At 38.5% G+C, this 23,613-nt stretch overlaps 1 protein-coding gene and 1 long non-coding RNA gene across 4 annotated transcripts in view; one reads left to right on the top strand and one right to left on the bottom strand.

Moving 5' to 3' along the window:
- Positions 1–793, bottom strand: part of LOC106871228 (uncharacterized) — a 68,782-nt gene extending 67,989 nt beyond the window's left edge. For 2 of the 3 annotated variants that reach the window (XM_089356946.1, XM_089356947.1), the window contains exon 1: positions 554–793. The gene's annotated coding sequence lies outside the window, so the exon portion shown is untranslated. Of the gene's footprint in view, positions 363–553 lie in introns of those variants that run through there. The other variant, XM_052970345.2, reaches the window with a different exon arrangement.
- On the top strand, positions 725–16,495 carry LOC149133969 (uncharacterized). Its single transcript, XR_016243007.1, has 2 exons — positions 725–885; positions 14,886–16,495. It is a non-coding gene; the product is annotated as an uncharacterized LOC149133969 (long non-coding RNA).
- Positions 16,496–23,613: the final 7,118 nt, after the last annotated feature.

Raw genomic sequence — 23,613 nt, 5'->3', positions numbered from 1 at the left:
AAAAAAAAAACGAGCTATAAGTAATAAATGTGTAAACTGGTTCTACATATTCCAACCAGTTTTAGAGTGAGAGCGAGGAACGTAACACTGATTAAGGAAGGGAATACAATGAGACAAACCAAATAAATAAAAAATCAGACATATTCACACAATTACACATACTTAACTCTATCAGGGTTCGGTAGAAGAGGCGAGAAGTCGTTCAAAAGTAGAGAGATTATCTCGATTATTCTTTACTAAGACAACATTTCGAAGGAGGATTTAAATTACATTTAAAAATAAAAACACAGAAATATTAAATGAACTTGACCAAAATCGAATCTACTGTTTTAGATGTTAGGTTATTTTTTCCTTCAAAAAGAAAAAGATATAATATAATAATTAATATATATATATATATATATATATATATATATATATATATATATATATGTATGTATGCGTGTGTGTGTGTGTGTGTGTAACACTAATTAAATAAATCCGAAAGTATGTTTTATCGCGCAGTTTGGTTCGAACAAAGTTATAAAATGTTAAAATATTACTGGAATCTTACTTTGAAGTCTTTTAGAGGACTACTTATTAATTATTAATCCAAATTTGGTTCAGTGTGTAATACACAAGCCGTTCATATCTGTTTCACTCTCCTACCATCGTCCCTTGCAGACGTGCTTCCCACCAGATGTCAGCGCAATCAATAGAGACATTTCAACAAGTAAGACAGTAGTAATAATAATAATAATAATATTAGTAGTAGTAGTAGTAGTAATACTACTACTGGATATCACTATACACAGATTATTTGCCGACCGACTGGCACATTTCAACTACCGAACATTTTAAGTTTGCTTTTTTGACTGTGGATTTTAATGTTTGGGGACTGCCAAAGTAAGTGCCTCTTCTTTATCTCTCCACATAACACGTGTATTCCTACATGAAAACATAGATTGTAGAGTTTCTTCAGCGTAAAAAAAAAAGGCTAAGATATTCGATGCAAGTAATAATTAAACACAACAACAACAACATTTATTATAATAATCGTTCCTAACAGTGGCAGAAAGCCACAGAATTTTGAAGAGAGGTGTATGATGAAATGATTCGAATCGTCGGCACTCGACTGGTATTTCTTTTTATCGCTGTCCCAGAACGATAGAAAGCTAACAGGACCCAGCGGGCATTCGAACTTATAACCTAGAAACTCGTAACTAGATATCACAGAGTAATTTTGTCTGTAGTTTTCGGTTTTCTTTCATCGATATAGAATAATAATAAAGATAGTAATAAATAAGCCAGCGAGCTGGCAGAACCATTAAGCACGCCGGACAAAATGTTTGGCGGCATTTCGTACGTCTTTACGTTCTGATTTCAAATTCCGCCGCGGTCGACTTTGCCTTTAATCGTTTTGGGTCGATAGAATAAATACCAGCTGAATACTAGGGATCGACGTAATCGAATTTACCTCCTCCCCTACGAAATTGCAGGCTTTGTGCCAAAAATTTGAAATTAACGATAATAGCAACATATATATGTGTGTGTATGTATGTATGTGTGTGTGTGTGTGTATGCTCCCACTCAGATTAATTTATTGATTGCTAATTAATCACTTACTAAAAACAAGAAATGGGAATTCACTTTCGTTCTTTCATTCATCATCATCATTGTCAGCATGAAATACTAATGCTTGTTTTGATAAATTTGGTACGCGGTTAAAAGATAATGCAGAAATACAACCGAAAGAAAAAAAAAAGTATTACAAGATAAAAAGTTAGTCGTAAATTCTAAAAAAAATCAAACAGTTGATAGTGTTGGCGTGTCTGTTAGAAGATAACCCTTTCGAAAAACAGACGGTGGCGGCGGCGGGAGCGGGGGAGGGGGTGACGTTGTTGTTGTTTTCGCTTTTTTTGGTTTTTCTAAAAATAGTCACAGTTGTTTCGTGTTTGAATACATCCGCTGGAACAAAACAAAAAAAAAAAAGAAAACAGAAATATTTGGGATTGGTGCCAATAAATAGATAAATGATAAATGAGTTGAAATTGAAAGGGAGTTGGAGGTGTTAGGCTAATATCGTAGGAAAGGGTCATAAGTGTAAAGAAAGTTCAGTCTTTAGAATTTGGTTATTATCGCCAAAAAGAATAAACAAAACAAAAGCACAAGTCTTTTAGTCAGTGGAAGCGAACTTGTATGAAATAGTAGCAGTAGTGAGTGGATGAGGGTGAAGAGGTACACGACAGGCTGAAAGAGGTAGGAGTGGGTGGCTTGCAATAAAACGGTTATTATATATAAATATCGTGGCACTCCGTCGGTTGCGACGACGAGGGTTCCAGTTGATCCGATCAACGGAACAGCCTTCTCGTGAAATTAACGTGCAAGTGGCCGAGCACTCCACAGACACGTGCACCCTTAACGTGGTTCTTGGGGTGATCCAGCGCGACACAGAGTGTGACAAGGCTGGCCCCTTTGAATTACAGGTACAACAGAAACAGGAAAAAAGAGTGAGAGAAAATTGCGGTGAAAGAGTACAGCAGGGTTTGCCACCTCACCCCCTTGCTGGAGCTTCGTGGAGCTTTAAGTGTTTTCACTCAATAAACACTCACAACGTCCTGTCAGGGAATCGAAACCGCGATCCTACGACCGCGAATCCACTGGACCATTGCGCCTCCCCATTATGTATATCTATCTATATATATATATATATATAGCATACATTATGCACAAAAATGCTTATATTAACGTATATATATATACATATCTATGTATGTATATATATATATATATATATATATATATATATATATATATATATAAATAAATGTACACATATATATATATATTGTGTGTGTGTGTTTGTATGAATATATATGTATGTATACATATATATGTGTGTGTATGAATATATATGTATGTTTATATATGTATCTGTGTATATATATATATGTGTGTGTATATATGTGTGTGTATATATATGTGTGTATATATATATATGTGTGTGTGTGTATATATATATATATATGTATGTATATATATATATATATATACACATATGTGTATATATATATATATATATACACACATATGTATATATATATATATATATATATATATATATATATATATAGTTGAAATTTATAGAGAAGCAAAAAATGAAGGCAGGTGTATGAATAACAAGCAGGTGTATTAGTCTGACGCACAAGAAAGTGAAAAAGTCATTTACGTTTCGAGCCTACGCTCTTCAACAGAAATGAATAAAAGAAAATATACAGTAAGATAATAAAGTTTAAAAAATGTGGATTTAGCGGTCAGAGAGAGAGAGAGAGAGAGAGAGAGAGAGAGAGAGAGAGAGTGAGAGAGAGAGATAGAGAGAGAGAGAGAGAGGATATAATGAAAGATTAATCGATACTTTGTGTAGAGTACAAATTTATTATTGTTTAAGAAGATTAGTAATGAGAGTGACTTCGAAGTTCCAGCAGATGAAGGATTAGCAGGCCGAAACTAATACCGAAATCACCGTCATTACTACTCTTGCTAAAGAAAACACACGTATGTGTGTGTGTGTGTGTATTATGTATGTGTGTGTGTGTATCTATGTATGTATTTGTATGTATGTATGTATATGTATGATGTGTGTACGTATGTGTGTGTGTGTATGTATATGTATGATGTGTGTATGTACACGCACCCACACACATGCATGCATATATGTTTATCTATATATCTGAGTTCATAATTTTTATATTTCTGTGTGTGTGTGTGTGTGTATACGCATATATACCGTCTACACTTGTGTGTAAGTATGTATGTATGCGTAAATATACAAGCTCACATATCTATGTAAACAAGTTAGGTGGTGGCAGAGGGAAGGGGAGAGGGGGAGGAAGAATATATAGGGAGAGAGAGAGAGAGAGAGGTGGAGACAGACAATTAGGAGGTGAAATGCAATTTGAGTAAAACTAATTACGGCAAGCAATCTATGCACTTTACACGTACAAACATATAGGAAGGCGCCTCCTCTGTGTAGAAATAGCAGCTAAATATCCTTCAGCTTGTCAACTTTTACAAAAGAGAAAGGAAGTGAAGGAAAACACTTTGTAGAATGTCGTATGACGTGCAAAATGAAGATGTGATGAGCACGGCTGGACTACAGTGGTCCTCCACCAGGATCCTTAGGACCCTTGGAAATCCATACGAGATGTTGGTGTTAAGATTTATTACCAATAAATTGATTATATTTCTTAAGTACACAAAATGTTTTAACTATTCTTTTAGTATCATTCCAATTAATATTTGATTATATAAATATAATTGGGATGTTTTAAACATCAAATGGTCCTTTCCCAGTAAAATAGGGATAAAAGGGGTCCATAGAAGCAAAAAAAAAAAAAGAAAGGGTTGAAAACCACTGGTAAACTAGACCCCATTTGGTGAAATGTCAAAGTTATCAGGTCTTAAGGCTGTCTTGGGGCGAAAGAGCATCATAGATGGGGAGGAGAAGGTATGAGTGATAATTAGATGTGTGTATAATTATGTCTATATATGGACATAATTAAATACACACAGCTAATTAGCTATCCTATATACATACAAACACATATATATACGAACACAAATATACTCTTTTAATCATTTATATATTCTCTATCTGTTGTGTCCTTGAGCAAAACACTTCATTTCACATTGCCCTGCTGCTGCTGCTGCTACTACTACTACTACTACTACGATGACGACGACCACCACCACTACCACCACCACTACCACCACTACCACTACTACTACTACACGTTCAGCGTCACTGTGTATGTGTGTGCTTTATCTTTTCCTTCGACATCTGACATTGGGTACAGCACGCACCTGTTCAGGCAATATCTACTTGATGGACGGTCTAAGCTAATGTACAGCACATACAGTTGGTCACTAGAAACAAGTCATCTGTGTAGGTTGTTCAGTTGGAAGTTGTGCAACCCTCGTCTGTCAAATACGATAGGAGAGGTCATCAAACGTGTGTGTGTGTGTGGTGATGTATTTCGTCCTTTAACTCCTTACATTCCACTGTGGCCGGGCTGTATTCATATCGGGTTACCGTCTGCTGCCGCACTGTCTGCTACTGTTTGCACTACAACCCGTACCGTTTCTAGGTGGTAAAAATACACCAAAGTTTAAAGTTCTTTGGATACCGTAACCTGTTCGGTCTCAGACATCAGTCGACTAATAGGCTAAATTATGCTTTGCGAAGTTCACTTACATTTTTCCTTGAAACTCTTTGCAGCGGCTTGTGTCTCTCTTGCATTAGCAGCTCACTTGCAACGGACCGGCGTCCCGTCCAGGTGGGGAACCTATACGCCAATGAAACCGGGAAACCGGCCCTTATGAGCCAGGCATGGCTCGAAGTCTCTACTTTGGTACCGAGTTCTCTGTTTTTCCAGAAGTTCACACCAAACGAGTGTGTGTGTGTGTATGGTGCCTGTACGAGCAATTGGTAAAAGCTTTCGTGCCTAGTGAAAAAACAGAAAGGCAATCACGTGGCCCCCTAGAACACAATGCCTCCTTTAAAGTAATGGTAAACAAAAAAATATGACAATACCAAGAATAGAAAGGGGTGTGGAAATGGGGCGGGGGAAATAATTGGTCAAAGGTCACTCTTTTCGCCTAGCTAAATATTCCTGAAAGAGAGGATCGCCAGTTTTATTGTAGGCATTGATGCCAGTGGAAGAGTTGATGCTGCTGCTGATGATGATGATGATGGAGGTACTGGCGGCGTTGGGGCCCAGGAGGAGTGGTGATGATGGTGGTGGTGGTGGTGGTGGTGGTGATAATTCTAAGCTTTGGTTGGCTGAGCGAGTAAACGGCCTGTGTCAAGTCAACAAGTGTTCAGCAATTAGCATGATCAATTTCATCATCACCATCATCATCACCATCATCACCATCTCCACCACCATAGTCGCTGTGGTCGTCGTCCTCATCATCACCGTCACAGAAGCCGCTGCTGCTGCTGTTTTTGTGATGACTGACATCACTCCTTCCACTCCTCCCCCCACTCCTCGTAACCACTCTTTCTAGACGTTCTACCCAAATATATATATATATAGGTAAAAAATTAATGAGTGCGTGCGTTGCATAAATGATATTTTCAGGATTAAATAAAAAAAAAAAATAGCAAACGGAAAATATGACATCCTTATATATATATAATTAAAAAAAACGTGTAGTAAATAAACAAACGAACAGAAAACACAGAAGGTCACCAATTCTTCATAAGTTATCGGCCAGAAGGCCAAACGCAATTTCGGCCATTATCGATAATATTGCTTCCACTCTCGAGTTCAAATATCACCGAAGTCGACTTCGCTTTTCATCCTTTCGGAGTCGATAAACAAAGTACCAGTTCAACACTGAGGTCGTTGTGATCGACTCATCCCCTCCCCCAAAATGTCTGCCCCTGTGGCGAAATTTGAAACCATTATTATTATTATTATTATTATTATTATCATTATTGAGTGAGAGAGCAGTGCATGCCATCAAAGTGACACTGGGGTAAAATATACGAAGTCCATTAATACCCATCATGACTACCCGTCTGATAAGGGTACACCAGGCACATGCATCACAACCACATGTGCGCGACATGGTGATCTCATATCAAGGTAAACAGCGCATGACATTGCAGGTGGGGTCCAGTTAGTATTTTCTTCAAGTCGAGTAGCTCATCCCGCTTAAAAAGCTCTCTGAATAAGGGTTGTTTAAAGGGGTTGAACGAAACACCAATATTTCCAGAGGTGAATTATTCAAACCCCAAAGAATTCCTTTCAACACATGGCTATGATGTTCCCCCACTACTTCTGCTCGTGATCAGAGATGCACATATCGTCAGCCACCAAGGGACATGCTCAACTGGTTTAAGGTCAAACAACTGACAAGCAAATCTGTAGTATTGAACAGAATATTTGCTGTAGCCCGTCTTTTATACCAAGACAAAACAATGTACATAACACTTCCAATCAGTTAAGATGAAAAGCCATGAAAGCCACTGCCTGGTACTGCATCCGGGCATTTATTATTATTATTATTATTATTATTATTATTATTCGTTCGTTTCAAGAAACGACGCCGGTGCCCCAACATGAAGACAACCGACACAAGCTGGGATCAGAGAATAGGTAAGGTTTTAGAAAGAAGTGATGAGTTGCTATAGGTTGCCTGTTCGGTAAGCAACACCCCTTAACACTCTGTTATTTCTTTCTCCCTCTCCTCCGTCTCGTCTCACGCCTCTCACAAACACTTTTTATTCATTGGGGAAGGTGAGGTGGGGGTGGGGGTGTTCCGTAGTCTTCGTTCGTATACCGATATAAATACGTGTTATTACATCTACACGTATAGAAATACGGTCGCCTGACAGTTAGAAATAGCTACCAACTCGCCCTTAAACAACAGCCTACTGTCTCGTACACACGAGGCAATCTAATTTAATCTAAAAGGAGAGAGGATGGATGGTCATCTCTGGAATCCCGTTGATCATAGGGTTCCAAAATGAGAGCTGACCTGTTAGTTAAACAATAACAAAATATGCAGTAATTACGTATATTTTGATGGATGAGCGCCATTACATAGAAACATACATCCGTACATACATACATACATACATACATACATACATACATACATACACGCATACATACATACATACATACATACGTGTGTGTGTGTCTGTATTGATGGAATGCATTTTTATGTATAAAGACTTTGAAAGTTGAACTAATGAACCACTTGGTACTTGAAAGAGGTGGCTATACCTTTATCGGCCTCACGGAGGTAGATACAGAGATAAATAGACAGAGAGAGAGAGAGAGAAAGAGATGGAGGGATGAAAGAAGAGAGCGGCTCAGACAGACAGTAGGCAGAGCTAAGTCGGGTACACACACCCTCCTCTTGTCTCATAAATACCCCTACACAAACACAACTCTAAGAGGCTGTGTTTGAAATACGGGTGTAGGCACACACAAAGCACTCCTACAGGCGTACAAAGTACAGAGCTATTGAGCTCTCTCTTTCTCTTCCCCTCCCCCTCTCTCTCTCGCTCGCTCTAAATATCGCCCTATTACCGCAGCGACAGCCACCGCGACCACTACGGCCAACTGTCGCCATCGCCACCATTACAATTTTGACTGCTAGAATCTCCCACTGTCTTAGCATCTCTTACTTCTTCTCCTCCCCCACCTCCAGCTGCGACCGCTGCCGCTGCCACTACTACTACTGTTGCTGCTGCTGCTGCTGTTACTACTACTACTACTACTACGACGACGATGACGACCACCACCACCATCACCACCACTACCACCACCACTACCACTACTACTACTACTACACGTTCAGCGTCACTGTGTATGTGTGTGCTTTATCTTTTCCTTGTTTCAGTCATTGGATTGTGGCCATGCTGGGGCAACGCCTTGAAGTCACTGAAACAAATCGACCCCAAAGCTTATCCTTTTCAAATTCTGGTACTTGTTCTATCGGTCTTTTTTGCTGATACTGCTAAGTCGCTCGGACATAAACAAACCAACGCCAGTTGTTAAGCAGGAGTTGGACACACACACACAAAAGCGTGGTTGTCGAGTTCAGTCCCACTGCGTGGCACCTTGGGCAAGATGAGTGGATTTTGGTATACGGAAACTGAAAGAAGCCTCTCGTATATGTGTGTGTTTGTGCGTCTGTGTTTGTTCCCTCACGTCCCTTGACAACCGATGTTGGTGTGTCTCCGTCCCCGTAACTTAGCGGTTCGGCATAATAAGCCGATAGAATAAGTTCTGGGGTCAATTTGTTCGACTAGAAGGCGGTACTCCAGCATGGTCACAAAGAATATATATATATTATATATTTGTTGTCTCCTTTTCTCTCTCTCCTTGTTTCTTTAAAAATTGCGCGGACGGATGACGAAGGACCACACGAAACAATCGCCCCCGAGACACGGACATGTTCTTTCTTCATCGGTTAGATGTCATCGACTATCCCCCCCCCCCACCTCTCCCCAATTTCAGGCCTTCTGCTTATTGTAGAAAGGATTATTTTCATTCATTTTTTTCGGTCGTTAAACTGTGGCCATGCTGGGGTCCCCGCCTTCCAGCGTCAAGGGAAGCAACTCGACGCACCATTTCATACCGGTATAGACAACTACAGTGGCCTCTATGGGTTCACTCGGCCTGCTAAAGATAGAAACCAACATTTTTTTCAAATGATACCCAGATATCAGTGTGTGTACGTGTGTGAGTGTGTTTGCACCCCCACCGTTTGACAACCGGTGTTGGTTTGTTTACGTCCCTGTTATATAGCATTTCGGCAAAAAGGCGCGATAGAACAAGCACCGGTATCGATATTCATTCGACTAAAAATTCTTGAAGGCGGTACCCCAGCATGGCCGCAGTCTAACGAGTGAAAGAAGTGAAAAAAATAAAAGATAGAAAAAAAAACCCAAACGATATTGAAAGAGAGAGACAGAACTGTTACAACCCCCCCCCCCCCCATCACTATTCCATCACCTCCCACCGTTACCTTCTCATAGAACGCTGGTTGATACCATGTACAAACATACTTGTGGCTTTTTTCATCCGACTCCCTTTCCACATCTCTCTCCTCATTTTTCCTCTCTCCCTCTCTCTCTCTCTCTCCCCTCTCTCTCTCTCTCTCCCCTCTCTCTCCCCTCTCTCTCTCTCTCTACCTCTCCCTATCTATTTATCTATCAGTCTATCTCCTTACCACTCTTTATCTCTTGGTTTCTTTCCAGCCTTTATTTTTTTCTTTCTTCCTCCTCTCAGATTTTAAAACTCATTCCTCTTCTGATCCATTCACACTGTTATTCCTCCTATTCTGTTATTCCTCTTATTCTGTTATTCCTCCTATTCTGTTATTCCTCTTATTCTGTTATTCCTCCTATTCTGTTATTCCTCCTATTCTGTTATCCCTCTTATTCTGTTATTCCTCTCATTCTGTTATTCCTCTCATTCTGTTAGTCCTCCTATTCTGTTATTCCTCTCATTCTGTTATTCCTCCTATTCTGTTATTCCTCTCATTCTGTTATTCCTCATATTCTGTTATTCATCTCATTCTGTTATTCCTCTTATTCTGTTATTCTTCTTCTGTTATTCCTCCTATTCTGTTATTCGTCTCATTCTGTTATTCCTCTTCTGTTATTCCTCTCATTCTGTTATTCGTCTCATTCTGTTATTCCTCTTATTCTGTTATTCCTCTCATTCTGTTATTCCTCTCATTCTGTTATTCCTCTTATTCTTCCTTCCACTCTTCTTGCTCCCTTACGTATATTCGTGCATGTGAAGGCGTGTGGCTTAATGGTTAGGTTAGTCGGCTCCCGATCGTAAGGTCCTGAGTTCGATACCCGGTCGCGAGTTGTGTCCTTGAGCAAGACGCTCTATTTCTCATTGCTTCAGTCCACTCAGCTGGCAAAAATGTGTAATACCTGTAATTCAAGGGGGAGCCAACCTTGTCGCATTCTATGTCACGCTGAATCTCTATGAGAACTATGTTAAGAGTATGGATCGTGTCTGAGGAGTGCTCAGCCACCTGCACCTTGATTTGACGAGCAGGGTAACTGGTACTTAATTTATCGACCCTCGAAAGGATGAAAGGCAAAGTCGACCTCGGCGGAATTTGAACTCAGGACGTAAAGACAGACGAAATCCCGCCCGGCGTCCTAACGTTTCTGCCAGCTCGCCGCCTTCCACGCAGTTTCTGTCTACTAAATCCTTTCGCATGACATTGGTCGGCCCGAAGCTATTATAAAAGACATTTACCCAAACTTCTGCGTATGCACCCATCGCCATGGGACATTACAAAATACAAAACGGATCAAAAAATGAGATGATAGCAAGACATTTGCACGTCGTTGGGTTTAAGTGAGAACAGTTTGTACAACATTTTTGCCCCTCTCTCGGTGACCAGAGCCAGTTCCAATGACAAGCATGGCCAAGATGCATTTGGACTGCAAATTTTTTCATCAGAATATCTTTCTCCTCGAAGAGCTGCTTTCCTCACGGGTTTGTCAAAGATATCGAGAGCGTCCTTTGTCTCTGGGAAAATCTCTTTAACTCATAGATGGAATCCTGACAGGTGCCGCCTGGGTGTCATGGTAACTGAGAGATGACTCTACGGTCCCTACAACTCCAGAAATCCCAAACTGGGGCCTCACCACCGGATGTCGTTTATTGTCATACCTAAGACGTACTTACATATATACATACGTACATACATTACGTAATACATGATGATGATTACATTACATACATATATACAAGTTATTACATCTGTACTTTACCAGATGTAACAAGTTGTCCTGTACTTTTCCAAGTTATTACTTGTCCTGTACTTTTCCAGGTTTATAATCTTAAGAATATTATTTCTCTTGTTTGTATTTTTCAATGTAATCGATGTTTTTTCCAGGCTATGCTATTATGATAATTAATGATGCGTCAAATGTGTCAATTAGCGGCGACGTTGATAATTTTTTCCTTACTTCATTGATGCCGGTGACATATTTTAAAAGTCCCCTAGAACAATATTCATAAAAAAGTATACAACTATATTATCAACCACAAATTAACTTTTTTTCTTTTAAAACTTCGTTGCACGAGATTGATACCATGAAATTCCTCGAATTGAGCTCCATCATTTAAGCTTAATTAAAATATAGTTTGTTTTTAAAATAAAAAAGTTAATTATACTTAAATCCAATTTTTTGCCTTATGTTTTTCTTTTCCTGTTATTTTACCTCACAACTTTTTTGATAGAAATTTTTGTTGCATTGGAACAGAACTATGAAATTCCCCACACTTTCTTCTGTCATTGAAACTAAGATTAATATATTTTGCTTTTAAAATAAAAAAAAGTATTTTTACATCTAAACTTGATTGGTGGCGCTACTTACTCTCCTATAACGTTGCTACAAATTTTGATGTAAACTTTTTTCAACTGGACGAAATCTCAATTTTTCATGCCAAAAATGTAGCTAGGGTCCAGTCCTTCCGTTAGTTTGACCCAATATACCGACCAAAACTGGAAGCCGTTATCCCAACTGTAGCAATAAATGTCCTCCCACCAATCAGCACCTCACATCCAATCAATACCGCTAAGCATTTCGCCCGGCGTGCTAACGATTCTGCCAGCTCGCCGCCTTGACGGAGGGAGAGATAATGAAGGAAGCTTTGAAAACAGAATCCAACAAGCAACAGGGAAAATATATGAAATATCAAATATTAGTGGAAGTCAATGTGTGGTAGGAATACACCACCGCGTTTTGATGTCGATTCTATCCCAACGCTCATAACTAGCAACAAACTCTAAAGTGTGTGTACATGTCTGTATACCTGTATATATATATATATATATATATATATATATATATATATATATATATATATATATATATATATATATATATATGTATATATATATATATATATAATTCAATTCTAATTAATTCTAATGTACGCTCTGTGCATTTTCAACTTCATTTCTTGTATTCCTCCACTTGTTTGGATTAATAACGATACATATATATATATATATATATATATATATATATATATATATATATATATATATATATATATATATATATATATATATATACACACATACATATACATATATATATGTTTACCTGTGAGTGTGTGTGTGTGTGGTTCCTACATGTGTGTGTGATTAGTGCTACTCCTTAATTACTGTTCCATAACTCACTCTGATAAGCAACTTACTAAAATGTTCTCAGATACGGAAGTGAATTTCTCATCATAATCTTGTTGTTGTTGTTGTTGTTGTTCTTCTTCTTCTTCTTGTGGTGGTGCTTGCGTTAATGCATTGAAAATATTACTTTGGTACCTCCTCCTCCTCCTCCTCCTCCTCCTCCTCCTCCTCCTCCTCGTCATATAAGGTCCAACGCGTTATTTTCCTCGTCGTCACTCTACCTGCGAAAGAAAGTAGTAGCTAAATCTCCCTCTTTTAGCCTATTAAAAACAAACAGTACATTGGATAATGTCTTCCTAACGACGGCGTGTCTGAGAAACTAGGAAACATGGCGACTGGTGAGGCTTCCCTCATGAGACGAGTGGACCATGGTTGAGTCGGGGTTAAACAACTACAAAATCATCATCATCATCATCATCATCACCACCGTCGTCACCATTACTATCCTCTTCCTTCCCCCTCCTCGTCATCATCATCGTCATCTTAATACTGATTTCAAAATTTGGCACAAGGCCAGCAATTTCGAGGAAGGGACTAAATCGAACACATCGACCCCCCCCCCCAGTCCTCAACTGGTACTTATTTTATCGGCCCCAAAAGGTAAAATCGACCCTGGTGGCATTTGAACTCAGAACGCAAAGACGGACAAAATGTCGCCAAGCGTGTGTGCGGTTGTGTGCCTATGTGCGCGTGCGCGTGAAATTAAATGCGTATGTTTTAATTGTATCACGTGTTTTGTTCATTTTAAGACAACGTTGGTACATTCAGCGTTTCTAAATCCACGCAGACACACACACATACACGCAAATATATCTACAAATTCCTACAGCTACACAGGGATCGCAAGAAGAGAGTATGAAAAAGAAATATTAGAGAGAAAGAGGAAGGAATAGAATGAGAAAAGGATGAGAGAGAGAGAGTGAAAGAGGGTGGTGGTGAACGGGAGTTTATGGGAAGAAAGAAGTTCAGATGTGATGATAAGATAAAAGCTGACATACATTTTGCAAGCCGCCCGCCATGATGGCAAACAACAACGGACTTTTTGAAAACATTTCGAAATCAATGGGTTTTGTTTTTGTCTTTTTTTTTCATCTTCAGGTTTTTACTGATCTTTTATAAAAGCTTCAGATTTCAATGGCATTCTTTGGCTTCCAATTTCAATGTCAATGACGCCTGCTCTTTCAATACCACCACCACCACCACCACCACCGTCTCTCGGTCATCTACCTTTCAATCCCAGGATCTCCCCGCCTACACACAAATACTATCCTCTCTCTCTCTCTCTCTCTTCTGTTTTTTTTTCTATCCAAAGTTGAAATCCATTCTGGAAGGTCACTGATGTAAGACGATAGAAAAGATTGAAGAAATTTCGCTGTGATAATTGCCGACGAACTCCGAAAGTACATTCCCATACGAGAATGAGAACCGTGAATGAACAGTGGAAGGGATCAACTCTGAAATATTAAATACAAATTCATTAGTATTAACTAATAAATACAAACTTTGAACATTCAAATATATTCTTGTGTTAGGAGATTGAGAACTTCAAACTATCTGAAACTACAACCGACTCACGAAGAAGAGATTCGACGCGTTGAATCAAACTGCAATTTAAGCTAAAAATGGATTCTTACAAATATTCTACTGACTTAAGAAAATGAAAGACACATTGAGTGAAGTAGGACTGAATATACCTGAATAGACCAAAATAAACCAGAGGTTTTTCACAGCCGTAGACCCTTTCTGCCTTGATTTTTTTGACAAGCGCTCACCTTCGGTTGGTGAAGGTGGTGAGCTGGTAGAAACGTTAGCACGCCGGGCGAAATGCTTAGCGGTATTTCGTCTGCCGTTACGTTCTGCGTTCAAATTCCGCCGAGGTCGACTTTGCCTTTCATCCTTTCGGGGTCGATAAATTAAGTACCAGTTACGCACTGGAGTCGATCTACTCGACTTAACCCCTTTGTCTGTGCTTGTTTATCCCCTCTATGTTTAGCCCCTTGTGGACAATGAAGAAATAAGAAATGTGATGGGTTATTCCTTCTCTTAATATATTTGAAGTTAATTGGATTTGGATTTGAAATTGTCGTCGTTTTCCATTTTTCAGGAATGTTAATAGTTTTTAATCTATTTTTGTTTCTTTCTGATTTCAGTCATCGAACTCGGCCCTCCTGGACACCATCTTCGACTTTTTTTTTTAGCAATTACATCAACAACACTAAAACTTCTATTCCTTTTTCTTTTTTTTTTTTTTTTGATCGACTACGGAAAAAGGTAAGGCAAACTCTACCTTGGCATAATGGGGTATTACCAAATACCATAAGGTAATTTTCTTTGATGCAATAACAAACATCCTTCTATCCCATCCGCATTTATGCATGTATGTTTGGCTTCTACATAGTTTCCGTTCAGCAAATTCCGTTTATAAAGTTCTCGTTGAATTCAGACTATGGTAGAACCACTTCCCCAATTCCGCTACGCAATGTGATCGAAACTGGAACGAAATGAAACCAAAACCAGCTTCCGGCACACATAGCCATACTTTAATTCTTGAACAGGATTTAAGAACTTTTTTTTTTAAAAATCAGAATAAAGGAAGAGACTCTGGGACGCCGAGAAAACCGTTTTCTGGCATCGACTGAATCAGTTTGGCAGAAGGTGCCGTTCTCATTCTCAGATGGAAAGGGTACTCAATGACATGCTACAGCCAATGCCATGTTTGTGATGCCTACGAAGTACCCCTCAAGAATAACGTCTAATAACCCCCCACCATCCCCATTAAGAAAGTCTTCACCAAGTAGCCTGGCCTTAATGAATACAGCAATCCCTCGCCGTATTACGGTTTATTATTTAAGCTTACGTCGATTCCTCCATGGTGTTGTTTTGCATTTATAATAAAAAATATATATACAAATTATTAAAATAATAGGAAAAAAATCCATTCTCTATAGGGTCTCATAAATATTACTATTAATATAATAATTATTATTATACATCTCTATAACTTACTATACAACCCCCCCCCCCCCCCCCATTATAGCGCCTTTCGTCGGTGCATACGATACACAGCGTTATATTTTGGAATATTTGGTCAAGAATTCAAGAAATAATTTTTTACAAAATGGGAAGAAAACTTTCGCCAAAACAGGCGTGGCTGTGTGGTAAGAAGCTTGATTCAGGGTTCGCTCCCTCTGCGTGACACCTTGGGTAAGTGTCTTCTACTATAGCCTCGCACCGACCAGAGCCTTGTGAGTGGATTTGGTAGACGGAAAATGAAAGAAGCCTGTAGTATAATATTTGTGTGTGTATGAATGTTTGTGTCTGTGTTTATCCCACAACACCGCTTGACAACCGGTGTTGGTGTGTGTATGTCCCCGAAAATTAGCGCTTAGGCAAAAAAGACCTGTCCGTGGATCGAACGCACGATCACTGACCGCATGTCTTCACTCTAAAATAATGAGCTCAAGTATCAAGAAAACCGACAAGATTATACACAATATTTCGCTTTTGTATTTGATTTGCCGGATTCTTGTTGTGAACTAGTGTGATGAAACAGATTTTGTTATTAGCATAATGACTCTCTCGGGAGGGTCATTAACATACACACACACAGGCTGATTTTATTTCACTTCCTTATTTCCACTTTTCAACCTTTACTTTCTCTTGAGACAACAAATCGTTAGATCTGAGGAGGATCACCCGAAATGTGGTACGTGATAAATTTATCTAAGAATTTTTAATAAAAGAATTTGTTACGTATTAATTATTGTGTTTTGTTTTTCCTTATTGTTTCACTTTCTCAAGTTTCCGTTTCTTTTAATCTTCATCGGGGCTCTACATCTACATACACGTTTCCCAATATGTTTCAATAGCTTTTTCTCAGGATAGCCATACTTATTCCATCGGGCTCTTTTGCCGAACCACTAAGTTACGGGGAGGTAAACACACCAATATCGGTTGTCAAGTAATTGTGGGATGACAAACACACACACACACACACACACACACACACACACGGAGTCTCTTTGATTTCTTTTAACAACAACAAAACAATAGTAACAACAATAACAACAACAACAATAAACCGAACATTGTTGTGGTGAATAAGAAAGAAAGAACACGTATGATAATCGACAAAGCATTCCCTGGAGGCAACAGAATCAATGTGAAGAAAGAAGAAGAAAAAATCAACAACTATGATGTGGGAAATAGGAAGGGTGTGGTCAATGAAGAGAGTAGACGTGATACCAATAATAATTGGTGCATTTGGAAGTATCAGCACTCAACTGGAAAAGATTATTGCAAGTGTGAAGGTAGGGTTAGGGTTACAAGGTAGGCTACAAGAATCAGCATTGCTTGGAACTGCAAGAATTCTTGGCAGGGTTCTTGAAGCATGACCAGTAAACAAGTGTCACCTCAGTCTACTGGCTGTGGACACTTTCCATCATACCCAACAAAATAAGCGGTGAGTTTGCATCACATAATAATAATAATAATAATTCTATTCTTTTATTTGTTTCAGTCATTTGGCTGCGGCCATGCTGGAGCACCGCCTTTAGTCGAGCAAATCGACCCCAGGACTTATTCTTTTATAAGCCTAGTACTTATTCTATCGGTCTCTTTTGCCGAACCGCTAAGTTACGGGGACGTAAACTCACCAGCATCGGTTGTCAAGCGATGTTGGTGGGGGGACAAATACAGACACACAAACACACACACACACACACACATATATATATATACGACGGGCTTCTTTCAGTTTCCGTTTACCAAATCCACTCACAACGCTTTGGTCGGCCCGAGGCTATAGTAGAAGATACTTGCCCAAGGTGCCACACAGCCACTCCTGCGCCTATAATAATAATAATGATAATAATAATTCTTTCTACAAATAGCATAATTGATTTCATCGATCACCGTATAAAAATGGTACTTGTTTCATCGACCCCGAAAGGACGAAAACCAAAGTCGACCTCGGGATCGATAGCGATGGGGCCAGCCCGACGCTTTCATAATTCTGATAATAATAATAATAATAATAATAATAAGGAAGGAGGAGGAGAAAAAGAAGAAGGAGGAGGGGGAGGAGAAAAAGAATGGCTGATTTAAAAATGGAATAACGTAGAAGCTATTGGAACGATATACACGCAATCATCATCATCCACACCACCGCCGCCGCCGTCACCATCATCATCATTATCGTCATCATCAGCAGCAGCACCACCACCACCACCACCATCACAGCCGGCACCGCCGCTGCCGCTTGTGCCTCCGTTACCCCCGCTATTGTAACGCTATGCACTTAATCATCACGATCATCAACTCCACCACCACCGCCGCCGCCGCCGTCACCATCATCATCATTATCGTCATCAGCAGCAGCAGCACCATCATCATAATAATCATCACCACCGCCATCACTACCAACTGTATCATCCTCGTCGTCATCGTCGTCGGCGTGAAATCTTGAAACAAGGAAAATTTGCAAAAAACGTCAAAATAATCAACCAACGCAGATTCGATTCGCAGTGTTTTTTTTTTTTTAAATATTATTTTATTTTATTTTTTTCAACAGTAAACTCGAGAAAGATTCCAACAGTGGATGTGATTTGAGAGACAACTGGCTGCTGTTTCTAGCATATCGGTTCTTTTATTGTGTCACAGAATTATTACAGATTATTGACTGAATCACGCCATTGTTTTAAAGAATGAAATATTCTCATGAAATTTTCGAATTCTCAAAAATGGTATATTTTACTTCGGATTCTGAGATGGCAAAACAATGCAGCATTTCTATTCTTGTGTCTTTTATTTGAATATTGGACTTAAATATAGAATAAAATATCAAAGATTATTATAAATTCTGGGATAATATTATCACCGTTGTCACAAATATAAAATATAAGTTGTTTCGAGTTTTTCCTGAAGAAATCCGAAGACAAAATTTGCAAGGTAAGGGAAATAACTCTCCTTTTGTTACGCGGCGGCTAAACAAAGACTTCGTTTGCAAATCAATAAAATTGTTACATTTTAGTATTTTAATCAAATTAAAATATTCTTGAATTATCGGAAACATAAAATATTTAGCAAACAAAATGTTTTAAAGACAAATTCGTGGTGAATGAGGATATTAATGCTACGATTTTCTGCCTTTAATTCTAATGTTTACCGAAACTCCACGACGACAGCGAACAATGGGCAAGAGCAGATAACTCAGGCCGTTCCAGTCGTATCTATTATTTCCATTGTACTTGAGATAAGAAATTATAAAACCTTAATCTGTGGAATGATTGGTTTAAGTCCGATATGTAGTTTATAAGAAATTATTTTAAAACATTTTCAAGAATATTTGCATGAAGCATCTTTGCTTTGTTCCTCGGTGACATGTCTTCTGGTCGATCATAAACAATAACAACAGCGGAAAAGAACAAAACGTGTCAGACAGAGAAATGATTTCGACGGTTTTAAATACGGTTCAGGTTCGTAACTTTGATACAAATGCTTCAACAAGGAATAGAATACTGAGTCGCAGAATCGGTTTGCTTGACGATTCTATTTTAAAAGTGGAGTAGAAGAAAATGCCATACTTTTATATATAAAATAGATTGTTAAGTTCTCTACAGCTGACAGAAAAAAAAAATCCTGTTTGGAAATTTGGAGATTGCAGTAGTTAACCTTCGGTCACATTAAACATTTTGTCTGAATTATTTTCTCCTAATTTAATGTATTTTTTCTAATTTTTATTATCAACCTTCGACATGTAACTCAACGATATATTTCAATTATTCACTCAATTTTTCGTAAAATTGAGTAATTAGTTTAACGATTTCGATCTATAATAAATAGTTTCTAAAGACTTAATTTACTTCCAGCTGGAAACGAATCGACACTTTTGTTAGGTAAGTGCTTTGCGCGGACGGCTTAAGATAAACTCCGTAACTAGGGGCGTTTTGAAAGCATTGAAATATCAATTTTTCATTGCAGTTGCTCGAGAATAACTGAAGGGTTTTTTTTTTCTCTTCTTCTTCTTCTTCTTCTTCTTCTTCTTTCCATGTAAGAAATCGATAGTTTCTTTCACGGGTTTTAAACTCTGTTTTGTAAAAGGTAAATATCATGGTTGGTTGAATTCACTTCAGTACATTATGACTTTTACTTTATTAACCCGAGATAAAGACGGCAGCGTTCGATACAATAGAATTTGATCACACACACGCACCCACAAAAAAGAAAGCCAGATATGAAATTTCATACTCCAAAGTGCTTAGTGAGCGGTGTTGCTGTTTGCACCAACATCACAGCTTGAATAAAACACTAATCGGTATTGTATGGAATCGTGTGTTGTGTTGAGGTACAGCAATAAAGTTTTGTCGAAATGAATGTGCAATACGAATACATTTCAGGTCGGGGCCTCTTCAACACCGATAGAAAAAAAAATAGTGCAGTTAGTTGTTGGTAGAAACGACAAATATATTGAAATTTCAGTTTGGAAAATGGTTAAAAAAATATATCTTGGAATGCATTTTCATTGTAAGATTGAGAAAATTCGAATTATTCTCATTTAGAACTAAGTCAGTTCTGATTGAAAAGATCCATGATCAATGGGGACCAACCCCATCATCCGTTCCTGGAAGATTATATTTAATACGATATCATCATAGAGTAAGGGGAAAATTCACTTACTTGTTTTTAGCAAGACACTACCTTGTCGGTTCCTGGAAATTCTAAGAGTGTGAGAGATAAGGAAAAAAAAAAAAGAATCTACTTAGTCTTCTCTTAGTGATCCCAAAGGATGAAGGACGAAGCTAATCTTAGTAGAATTCGGATTCAGAAGCATAGAGGGCCGGAACAAATCCTCAAAATCCTTATATCTTGCGCACTAATCCCTCTGGCATATTTGCATAATTATTATATCATAACAATTAATAGATTGCCAGGATTGTCAGTGCGTCGAACAAAATGATTTTCGGTATTTGTTCCATTAGTTTGCTCTCTGGTGTCATATCCATCCGAAGTCAACTTTATATTTCCTTCTTCCGGCGTCGATAAAATAAATTACCTGCCAAAATTTGGAAAAAGTTATATTATTATCATTGGTGGATGTAGACATCGTTGAGTCAGAGGTAGATTCCCTACAAACCTACGTAACGACCAGACAATGAACAAACCCTTACATGGTCACTCAGCCCACTAGAAGCAGCAACCAAATACTTCCCAAATCACATCCTACTAAATCAGTTATATAATTGTCGGAAATAAGACGGGGTGGCCATGGTTAGACTACCTTTGATCGTATGTTTGTTCGCGCAGGACTGACCAGAGGCTAAACAACAACAACAACAACAACAACAACCCTTAGAGCGATACCGTTTTGGTCCCCCTTTAAAACCCATTTCATTCATTTATATGTAGGAAAGGCATGAATGTCACGCCTCTCTTTTGTCCCTCACTAAAGTCCATTAAAGCCATCCCCTCTTTTCCTAGGTGGACTTGTACCAAAGGCTATGAATGCCAGAATCGGTTGACTTCAGATATTTACAATGCGAGTACACGTTTCGCCAGTCTACTTTGTTTATCGTCTGCAGGGGTCGACCCCGATTAGCAGCCAGACAGCCAGGCAGAAAGACAGACAGCCAGGCAGAAAGACAGACAGCCAGGCAGAAAGACAGACTATATCCTCTTTCAAAATGTGTAGTTTTGGGCTTGAAATGTTAGTAGTAGTAGTAGTAGTAGTAGTAGTAGTAGTAGTAGTAGTAGTAGTAGTAGTAGTAGTAGTAGTTACAGTTGACTAAGTCTACAAAATTTTCCCTCCAAATCTGCGGTAACTTGTTGTTATTGCTGTTCTTGAAATCATCATCATCATCATCATCATCATCATTATTATTATTATTATTGAGTGAGAGAGCAGGGCATGCCATCAAAGTGACACTGGGGTAAAATATACGAAGCCCATTATACCCATCATGACTACCCGTCCGATAAGGGTACACCCGGCGCATGCATCACAACCATACGTATACGATATGGTGATCTAATACCAAGATAAACAGCGCATGACCTCGCAGGTGGGGCCCAGTTACAGTTTTCTTCAGGTCGAGTAGCCCATCCCAGTCAAAAGGTCCCTGAATAAGGCGCTTTTAAGGATGTTGAACGAAACACCCATGTTTCCAAAGGTGAATTATCCAAACCCCCAAAGAATTCCTCTTAACACATGGCTATGATGCTCCCCTACTACTTCTGCTCGTTACCAGAGATGCACATATCGTCAGCCACCAAGGGACATGCTCAACTGGTTTAAGGTCAAACAACTGACAAGCAAAATCTGTGGTATTGAGCAGAATATTTGCTGTGGCCCATCTTTTGCACCAAAACAAAACAATGTACGTGATAACACTTCCAATCAGTTAAGATCAGAAGCCATGAGAGCCACTGCCTGCATCATCATCATCATCATCATCATCATCATCATCATTATTATTATTATTATTATTATATTTCAGGTTGATTTTGCCTTTCGTCCTTTCGGGGTCGATAAATTAAGTACGAGTAAAACACTGGGGTTGATGTAATCGCCTAGTCCTCCTCCCTACACACAAATTTGAGGCCTTGTGTCTCCAGTAGAAAAGATTATTATTATTATTATTATTATTATTATCATCATTATTATTATTATTATTATTATTATTCGTAGTAGTGTTGGTTTTAGTAGTGGCAGCAATAAAAGTTATGGTCGGTCGAAGCACCAGTGGTGTTTGTACTCACAGCAATAAACACATCTTAAAAAGACAATTGTCTGTCGTTCCTGTATTTTTGTTTTCTGTTTGTTTTTGTTTTTTTTGTTTTTCTTGACACAAAAAGAAAAAGAAAGCTCACCATGTCAGCATGTAATAGTTTACACCTGCTCGACCGATAAACACCGACACAATAGACTTGCCCTAAGAATAGCAGAAATGAATATTAAACAAATATACAAAACAACCAGAAACAGCCCAAAACTACACCAAATGTTCGTCTCCTTGTGCCGCCCCTCCCTTCAACTCACCAAAATGTACAATCATCGCTTACTTTCTTCTTTCTTTCTGTTCATTGCTCTCTTTCTATTTCTCTCTCACTCTCCCTCTCAATCTGTCTGTCTGTCTCAATCTCTCACTCGATCTCTCATATCCTCTCTGTTTTCAATCCACCATCTTCTTCTTCTTTTTCTTCTTCTTCTTCTACAGAATCTACTTAATTATATTCAACTCGCTGCATTTATGTGTATCGGTGATGTATTTGCTTTGTGTCTAAAGATAAATGCAGGAGGCAAAAAAAAGAAGAGAAAAACTAGTTTTATTTAAAATCTTATAACTATCATCAGTACAGCTTACGTATTAATTCCACCCTGACACACACACACACACACACACGTACATACATACACACGTACATACACACATGCATACATACACAGGTACATACACACACATACATACATATATATATATATATATATATACACACACAAATACATATATACACATACATATATATACATATATATGTATATGTGTATATATATATATATATATATATATATGTGTCTGTATATGTGTATATATGTGTATGTGTGTGTGTGTGTATTATAGATAGATAATTATGTTTGTATGTATGGGTGTATATATATATATATATATATATATATATATACTTATACACACACACGAATACACACACAAGCACATACACGCACACACGCATATACGTACGCGCACACACACACACACACACGCATACGCACACACACATACACACATGCCGTGCACATATAGATATACGAAGGGCTTCTTTCGGTTTCCGTCTACCAAATCCAATCACAAGACTTTGGTCGGTCTGAGGTTACAGAAG

This window comes from Octopus bimaculoides, chromosome 9, assembly GCF_046866305.1.
Source record: "Octopus bimaculoides isolate indiv1 chromosome 9, ASM4686630v1, whole genome shotgun sequence".
NCBI lineage: Eukaryota > Metazoa > Mollusca > Cephalopoda > Octopoda > Octopodidae > Octopus > Octopus bimaculoides.
This window is presented reverse-complemented; position numbering and strand designations above follow the sequence as displayed.